General features: G+C 37.8%; 1 protein-coding gene across 1 annotated transcript in view; it reads right to left on the minus strand.

Moving 5' to 3' along the window:
• The window catches only part of gabbr1a (gamma-aminobutyric acid (GABA) B receptor, 1a), a 72137-nt gene extending 65402 nt beyond the window's left edge, over positions 1–6735 (minus strand). Inside the window, exons 1-2 of the mRNA XM_081369749.1 lie at positions 6612–6735; positions 6465–6482 (exon numbers count right to left, since the gene is read on the minus strand). The gene's annotated coding sequence lies outside the window, so the exon portion shown is untranslated. The remainder of the gene's footprint in view (positions 1–6464; positions 6483–6611) is intronic.
• Between the last annotated feature and the right edge of the window lie 2921 nt (positions 6736–9656).

Consider the following 9656-nt stretch of genomic DNA (forward strand, 5'->3'; position numbering starts at 1 on the left):
GCACTCAATAACGTCCACCATGGTTTCAGACACTACTACAAATGGCTGTCCCCTCAAATAATGCCCTATTTGAGGGTATAGAGCGCGATCCGGATTCAGCCCTGGAAAACAGTGAAAATGCAACCTTATTAATTATTCATACCCCAGTGCATGATGGAAACACCAGTATCAGAAAGTTGAGAGTAGGTTTTACTTAGTATTTTAACGTTGATATTTACGCTTTAATTTATACAAGCTTAAATTGGGTACTTGTATAGAATTTACTTCTTTTTTTAAGATAGAATTTATATTTGTTTTTTCTGTAGTATTTAATTCACCACAAAATAATTGTATTCAACGAATCAATGTGTTATATCTTAAAGTGACATCAGCCTAATATCCCTGTTGTGTTATTAATGTTAATCAAACAACAAAAGACAAGGAAATCACTCACTGCTCTTGACTGAATAGCTTTTTGTAATCTATCTATCATCCATCCATCCATCCATCTGATCTTATCTGTGCTTTTGCATATTATATTATTTGCTTATATAGCACGTATGTCACTTTTGTTGCCACAGTCCTCTGCATTCCTCTATTCACTTTAAATACTCTAAAAACAACAGAGTAGAGCTGAAATTGATGACATGAACCACTGTGAACTTCAGGACCTGATATATCCAGTGACATTTGGAGCTCCCTTTGAATCTGCTCTCTCCATATGTCAGTCATTAATTATTCATCCCTGATCTTTAGTTGTTATTTAATAAAAGAAAGGCCGGAGGAGCCACCTGTGAGGATATATAATTACCCTTTAGTTTATGTGATAACTAAATATTAGTGCTGTGCAATGATTAATCATGATCTATATAATAAAAAATAAATACAAGTTTGTGTTTACATGTGTGTGTGTACAATTATTTTGTATATATAAACACACATGCATGTATATATTTAATACAAAATTATGTATAAATATGTAAACAGTATATACATGCAACTATTTCTTAAATACATACATGTATTTATACAAAATAATTATACACAAAACAGAATGATATTTTGTGTTCTTGTTCATAAAGTAACCACGTCCTATAGAGGGGTTTATAGTCACCTTCATTTATATAGCGCTTTTAAAGGGTTAGTTCACCCAAAAATGAAAATTCTGTCAGTAGTTCCTCACCCTCATGTTGTTCCAACCCCGTAAGACTTTCGTTCATCTTCGGAACACAAATTAAGATATTTTTGATGAAATCTGAGAGCTGGATCACTCCTCCACAGGCTTATGGACACCTTAACTTGCTGGCCCAGAAAATGTATTAAAGACATTGTTAATATAGTCCAAGAGACTCCAGTGGCTCAACCTTAAGTTTATAAAGCGACGAGAATACTTTTTGTGCGCAAAAACAAACAAAAATAACGACTTTATTCCACTTTTCATTTCCTTCTCTCTGGGCGTCGAGTCTTTTTACGTAGTGTTTAAGCGTTAAGTAGTCATTACTAACAATGTCTTTAATACATTTTCTGGGCCAGCAAGTTATAGTGTCCATAAGCCTGTGGAGGAGTGAGACAGCACTCAGATTTCATCAGAAATATCTTAATTTGTGTTCCGAAGATGAACGAAAGTCTTACGCGTAATTACTGACAGAATTTTTGGGTGAACTAACCCTTTAACAATATGGACTGTTTCAAAGCAGCTTTACAGTGATAATAAGAAATTAAAGTTTAGAATAAAGTTATTGTCCAGTTGAAGTTAGTTTTGATCGATTCACTTCCGTTGCAAAGACCATTAGTAATTAACTTAGGTGCAAACCTTGAAGGAAATTTCTTATATATATATATATATATATATATATATATATATATATATATATATATATATATATATATAGATAGATAGATAGATAGATAGATACAGTGGTGGTCAAAATTGATGGCACCCCTGATAAATATGATAAAAAATGGCTGTAAAAAATAAATCTGCATTGTTTATCCTTTTGATCTTTCCTTAAAAAAAATTCGCAAAAATCTAACCTTTCATTGAAGTAAAAAATTGAAATTGGGGGGTAAATCACATTATGAAATAAATGTTTTTCTCCAAAACACGCTGGCCATACTTGTTGGCACCCCTAGAATTTATTATGAGAAAAATATCTCTGAAGTATATTCCCATTAAAGGGGTCATATAATGGTACATGCACTTTTACAAGTTGATTGTACTGAAATGTGTGTTGGCAGTGCCTGTACACAACCATCATAAAATGATAAAAATCCATGTTTGACCCTCTCTGAAATCAAGCCGTTCGATTTTGTGACGTCACAAAATCGACGCCCCTCCCACGATTGGTGAGTGACAGCAGAGTTTCAACACAGACCCGCCCTCGCTCGTGAGCGAGTTGTCTGTCATCATAGTCCGCGCGTCATTGATGATACCCTCACTGGAGCGCTGTCTATGAGCAGAATGGCGTCTGCGATTGTTCTTCGGTGTAATAAGGAACACAGCAGTCATTTTGATGTTCCTAAATCCGAACCGTTGAAGATGCAGTGGCCGAGTTTTGTTTTTGAAGGGATATGCCCAAAGGATTGACGCGGGGATTCCCTCACGGGGATTCCCCACGATCGTCCATGCTTTCATGTTTGCGCGAATCATTTCACATCAGACAGCTTTACAAACGAGAAAAAACGGATCGGTACCAACGTGTTCCTGCTGAACCTCCAGAAGTGAGTGTAATGTTTTATTAACCTTTATATTAATATTTATATTAATCTTTGCAAATTTGCAAACCTTGCTGCAGGCTTCACGATGAATGCATCTAAGGTTTACACTCAGGGTACATTACAGCATGTTTTCTATGTACGACGTTCTCAATATAATTCATAATCCCACGTTTATAATGAACCAGGTGTTATGGATATTGTGTTATTATTTCAAACGGTGTATGCACAGAACAGAGGGGCAGGGTGAGCAAAGCTCATTATCATTTAAAGACACATGCACTGAAACGGCGTGCTGAAAACAGAGCTGTTTTTGACCAGGTAAAATGAGTGTTTTCTTACAATACTAATGAGAATTTTTAATTAAAGTATATTACAAACTTTTAATTTAAACCCTAAAGAATCATATTAGCTTGTACAAAAATGGCATTATATGACCCCTTTAATATTTACCTTTTTTAGCACACCAGGGTGACTAGGAACATGAAATTGTCTAGCTATGCTTTCTTGTTTCACAGGAGTTTAAATATGAGGAAGCACAAAGGCCAAATTCCCTGAATCATCCTTCACAATGTAAGAAAATATCTAAAGAATTGAAAATCCCCATTTTGGCCATCAGGGCAATAATTAAGAAGTTATAATCAACTAAAGATGTTACGGATCTGCCAGGAAGAGGACGTGTGTCTATATTGTCTTAATGCACGGTGAGGAGGAAAGTTTGAGTGGCCAAAGACTCTCCAAGGATCACAGATGGAGAATTGCAGAGATTAGTTGAGTCCTGGGGTCAGAAAGCCTAAAAAAAATGATCAAACAACCCCTCCATCCCCACATGTTGTTTGGGAGGTTTTCAAGAAAAATGCTCCTCACTCCTCAAAAAATAAACTCCAGCATATTCAGTGGTCAGACACGACTGGAACTTCAAACGGCACAGGGTTCTGTGGTCAGATGAAACAAAAAAAATAGCTTTTTGGCAGCAAACCCACCAGATGTGTTTGGTGCAAACAGGGATGAAGAGTACCCCATGCCTATGGTTAAATACACTGCTGGATCTTATATGTTGTGGGCCTATTTATTTGCTGGAGGTCCTGGACATCTTGTTCAGATACATGGTATTGTGGATTCTATCAAATATCAACAGATAAAAAATCAAAACCTGACGGCCTCTGCTAGAAATCTTATAATGGGCCGTGGTTGGATCTTCCATCCGCCAACGGTCCAAAACAAACATCAAAATCAACACAAAAATGGGTAACTGAGCACAAAATGAAGCTTCGGCCATGACCGTCACAGTTCCCTGGCCTGATGAGTGGAGTGAACTGAAGAGAAGAAGCACCAACATGGATCTGGGAATCTGAAGGATCTGGAGAGATTCTGCATGGAGGAATGGTCTCTGATCTCTTGTCAGGTGTTGTCCAAACTCATCAGGCATTATAGAAGAAAACTCAGAACTGTTATCTTGGCAAAAGGAGGTTGCAAAAAGTATTTAATAACAGGGTGCCAACAATTATGGCCAGCGTGTTTTGGAGAAAAACATTGATTTCATAATGTGATTTACCCCCCACTTTCAATTTTTAACTTCAATGAAAGGTTAGATTTTTGTGAATTTTTTGAATGAAAGATCAAAAGGATAAACAATGCAGATGAAAATGCTGACGCCGTGCACATGCGTATTACGTGTTTAGTCTATGGGTATGTGAGTTTATAGAGGGCTGGCAAACAAAAGGTCACCTTTATGCTGAATTATCCTTCAACGAGCACGGTAAGAGCAATGTAATCACCACCCCATACACATGCACAGGCATGAATTTATGCACACACACTTTGCTGAGATACACACCTAACCTCATATACATTCATATAGACACAGGGCAGACATACACACATATCTACACACTTGACCAAGTGTTAATCTTCAGCCTGCTGAGAGTGCACTAAGTAGGCGGTGATCTCTCGCTGTGAGTTTACAGAGAGAGAGAGAGAGAGCGCATTTGCGTGGCTTGATAGTCTAACTCAGCAGAGCTGAAAGAAACGAGGGGAAATGAAAGAATGGACAGAGGGATTGAGAGGAATGGAAGGCAATTAAAGGGAGGGATGGATGAATGAGAGGGTGCTACAGTCTTGCTTGGAGGGGCACTTGTATTAATGCTGAGAGATTCTGGCAGCCTGAAGAATTATAATGAGATTCTATAGTCTGGTAGTTGACAAAGTCCTACTACTACATTCTATATTCATCTAAAACTATTTTAAACAGCATTTTGCTTATTCTTTATTATTATTATGCATGAAACTTATATGTCCTCATATAAATAGAATGTTAGTCATCTATGCATGGAATATTTGTCTTTTTCAAGACCCTATGTTGTAAAAATGAATTTGTATCTTTTAGATCATGTGTGTTATCTTCCACTGTATATGTTAGTGTACTAAACATGAAGTTTAGATATATACATATAGATATATCTAATAAGGTACACTTTTTCTCTCCTGGGAAAAGATAAAAAATATTCATGATATCCTGGACTACACAGATTTTTGACCAATCAAATGCCCTTTTTACACTATTAAGATGGCTTTTGGTCAATCAGATCAGAAGTAGATGAGGAAGAAACATTCCCGTTGACACCTGATGTTTTAATCAACCTCTTTTGTCCACTTTCAACCACTTTCTTCGAGGGAGGGGTCTATGTAAATGTATGGGTTTTTTCAGGTCTTTCAATCAAATGGACGAAATAAGCTCACACGATTTACCACACAAACAATAATGTGCACTTTAAATGAACGCAGGTGTGCATCTGCAATTATATGGCCTGATGAAGCGTAGAACTCGAAAACATTTTACCCTTCGCACTTTATAGCACCTTTTTGCCCGTCTTTTTGTGGCCTCTGTTGAAGTATAATATTGAGCCTCTGTTGAGCCTTTGCCCTAAGTGCAGATCCCTTTTCTACTTTTTGACCAATTTTACAATACAATATAATTAATTAATTAATCCATACAATTTGATTTTCTTTTCTTTTTTTTATTAACCCCTTCATTGCTGTGTGCTTTTTTCCTGCTGATTGGTAGATTGTGCCCCAAAAAAGCCCCCGCCGCCCCCCATTCATTTCTAGGGCGGTAATTTTTGAGTGCGACTCTGTGTGTGACTACTTTTTAGGACCATTTTACCTTTTCGAATCAAGTCCACAATTGTGCGTGTGTTCACATAGCACGAAGTGTCAATCCGAAGAAGTAAAAAAAAAAAAAAAAAAAAAGTACAATTTTCAGCCAAACGTGACCAAAGAGCACCAGAGGGTTAAAACTCTCTTTGTTATACTGTATAACCAATTGAAAAGAACTAGTGAAGATACAGAGGCATATTTACATATATTCATATGATTTTTATCTGAAAATCTTGTTGTTGATCAAATTATAAATAAATAGGATCATAAAGTGGCTTACATCCACATGAAACAACAGTTCTCTCATACAATATTTAATTTAGCAATGATATAGAAACAAAAATGTTCTGGATGGTAAAACTAGATACATTTATAAAGCAAAGCATGTTTTTTACACATATACACAAATAGCACTATAATAATGGAGATTCTAATGATGCATTGTGGATTTCACACAACTGATGGTAAAATACAGCCCTCTTGTGGGTGAATAAAGCATTACAATTTAGATTTTCACTCAATGAGAATTGAGGTCTGCAATTTGGATTTATATAAAAGTATAATAAAAGTGACCTCACATATGAGAAATGAAATAATATAATCTTGTGTCTTACCTGTATAGTTACTGTCATCTGATGATGCACAAATACATGGGGGGAAAACAAGAGCCACATAAAGTTAAACAGATCATTCATATTAATAAAACACATACAGTTGAGTTTGTGTAATTGACAGTTAACTCAAATCATATCTATACTCACAGACACAGAGTGGTTTAGGTGAGTCCCATTTGCCCAGTTTGGTACAGTGAGAGATATTGAAACCGTCCAATAGGAAGCCAGCATGGCAGCTGTAATGAAGAACTGTGCCCTCTACTGGTTGTCCAGAGGGCTGCAGCGTCGCCCTCCCGTTCTCCAGAGACATCCAGGAACGCGGGCAAACCAATACTGAGAATTTTAGCAACACTTTTAGCACATGCTGACATCCTTTCAGCACATTTGTAATTGTGTTGTGTTGTGAAGGTGTTATGCCACTACCACCACAACACATTGACAATTACCGGTACATTTAAATAAAATACTATTTGTTTTATAGTTGTTTTAAGTGAATAACATATCATAGAAATTATTCTAATATACTGATTTGGTGCTCAATTGATATTGGTTCTACATTTTAATAATGGTACTTTGCAGCTTTGACTGCTTAATATTTTTGTGGAAATCGTACATTTTTTTCAGGATTCTTGGTATGAATAGAAAATTTAAAAAACAGCATTTATTTGAAATAGAAATCTTTCGTAACATTATAAATGCCTTTGTCACTTTTAAATGTCACATTTAATGTGAATAAAAGTGTTTCTTTTTTTTCTTACTTACCTTAAACTTTTGAATGGCAGTGTGTCATGGTTTCCACAAAAATATTAAGCAGTAAAATCTTTTTCAACATTGAAAGAGGAAGACAGTTAGCATCCAGGCGGGAAGGAAGTCGACCGGAAGTTGAAGCCAGCCGCGTGCCACCATCTTGTAGCAGAACTTCACCTGCAGTTAGCATCCCATTGACTCCCATTCATTTTGGCGTCACTTTGATAGCGAATAACTTTACATCTGAGGCGTTTGAAGACTCCATTTGTCCATTATTTATTTCTAAAGAAACACGACAATGTATAAAATGCTCCATTACCTTGTAGCTTATGTTATGGCCCCGTAGAAGCAGTTTTTGTAAAAGTAGGCTAACGATTGAGTCATAACCACGCAACTCTCTGTCGCACATTAGAGAGATTAACGTATGGACGGGAGGAGAAGCTCGCGGGCAATCGGGGGGACGTGGAGGCAAAATGACAATATAATTAATCAGAATACCTAGCAAAAGTTGCTCCTGCTCCATGCTCATGGACAATTCCTACTCACACTCTCCGTCTCTGCAAGATTCGTAAGGGAATGATTCAGATTTCTCTTGGCACAGCTACTAGAAGATAGACGGGTTGCTCACGTGGTCCGTGTAACGCTTTGCTCGGTTTGAGTCTGCGCGTCAGGAAAGGAAGTGCTAAGAAATCGCTAAAAATGGGCTTCACTTGTCTCAATTGAGATCCAATGAGATGGCTCTGTCCACTTCTTATACTGTCTATGTTAGCATCAAATGAGCACATTAGAATGATTTTTGAAGGATCATTATGGCTGGTGAAAATTCATTTTTTTCTTTCAAAGTAATAAATTACATTTTAAACATATTAAATTGGAAAACCATTAGTATCCTACATGTATACTTACTAAATAAATTAACAAATGGACATACTGATTTTGTTATGTGACAAGAAAGAGACTGTGGAGCAATATGAGAAATAATGCAAGAGAAATTGGTCATTATAGAGTTTAGTTCATTATACAAAAGCTTTTGACCTCAGAATGCTATTATTGACCGATCAGAATCCAGTATTTCAGAGAGCTGTGTAATAAATATAGATATTATTCAATAGAATAGGACAGCAAGGGCACTTACAGCATCTGCTGAGATGGTTCATGTCAGTCCAGGTGCCATCTGGGAGGCACTTTCGGACCTTGGGCCCCACAATAATTCTGCTTCCTCTACAGATATATTCTATCTCATAGTCTACTGGCAAGATATGCACACTGCGGATCTACAGAGAGAAAGAAAGAGAGACGTTTTGTAGATTGAATTAGATGTTGCTAAGGTTCAAAGTCCCATCAGAACTGACATTGATGTTTATGGCTGCCAGTTTAATGTGCTGCCATAGACTTTTACCTGTTCCTGAGTCAGTCCTCTGTAGCGTATCCCTCCGTCTCTGGGGGGACGAATGATTGCACATCCTGAAAGAGAGTAAGAGAGATGGGGGAGGATGAAACGAACAGAGAGAATGACATGTTACTGGTGAATTTAAATCTGATATATTAGATTTGTGTCCCCTTGCAAGACTGCAATGCACTGTTGGCTTATAAGGATTTTAATGGTACTGTGTCTATCAAAATACAGTACTCATACCCTTTGGATAATATTTAAGATGTTTAGCACTTAAAAAAGTGCCAGTAGCCATATCACTCTGTAACCCAAAACTGGTTGTGGTTGCCCACTGAAGGGTTGAGCCTGGTTAGTTCCTGGGTGGGAGACCTCCTGGGAAAACCAGGTTGTTGCTGGAAGAGGTGTTAGTGAGGCCAGCAGGGGGCGCTCACCCTGTGGTCTGTGTTGTCCTAACACCCCAGTATAGTGATAGGGACACTACACTGTCAAAAAGCACCGTCCTTCAGATTAGATGTTTGATTTGTACCTTAATATAACAGCTTCGAAATCATTTCGATGGTAAACAAACTCGTAGTAGGGCGAATCATCCCGATAGCAAAGCAGGGGGGGACGCCGATGGCAAAACCAGCAATGCAGGTTTAAAAGGTGGCACCGCACCAAATCTCGCGAGAATCACGACTCGCTTTACGGCACGACGTCACATACATCAACATCATGTGAAGCAGCCTCTATGGAAGACACTAGCACGCATTTCAGACGTGAATCATGGCAGAGTCGACGAAGAAAACGCGGTCGGAAGAGTGCAGAGACGGCTCTGCTTGAGGGGTATTTACGACAGTAACATTAAATACAAGTACTCCACAGTGACTCTAGGGGTCGCTGTTTGAGAAAAACGGAAACTGCATAGTGTGCCTTTAAACCGAGGTCCTGACTCTCTGTGGTCATAAAAAATCCCAGGATGTCCTTCGAAAAAGACCAGGGGTGTAACCCCGGCATCCTGACCAAATTTGCCCAGTGGCCTCTGTCCATCATCATGGTCTCCTAATCATCCC

This window comes from Scardinius erythrophthalmus (genome assembly GCF_964197995.2).
Source record: "Scardinius erythrophthalmus genome assembly, chromosome: 7".
Classification (NCBI taxonomy): Eukaryota; Metazoa; Chordata; class Actinopteri; order Cypriniformes; family Leuciscidae; genus Scardinius; species Scardinius erythrophthalmus.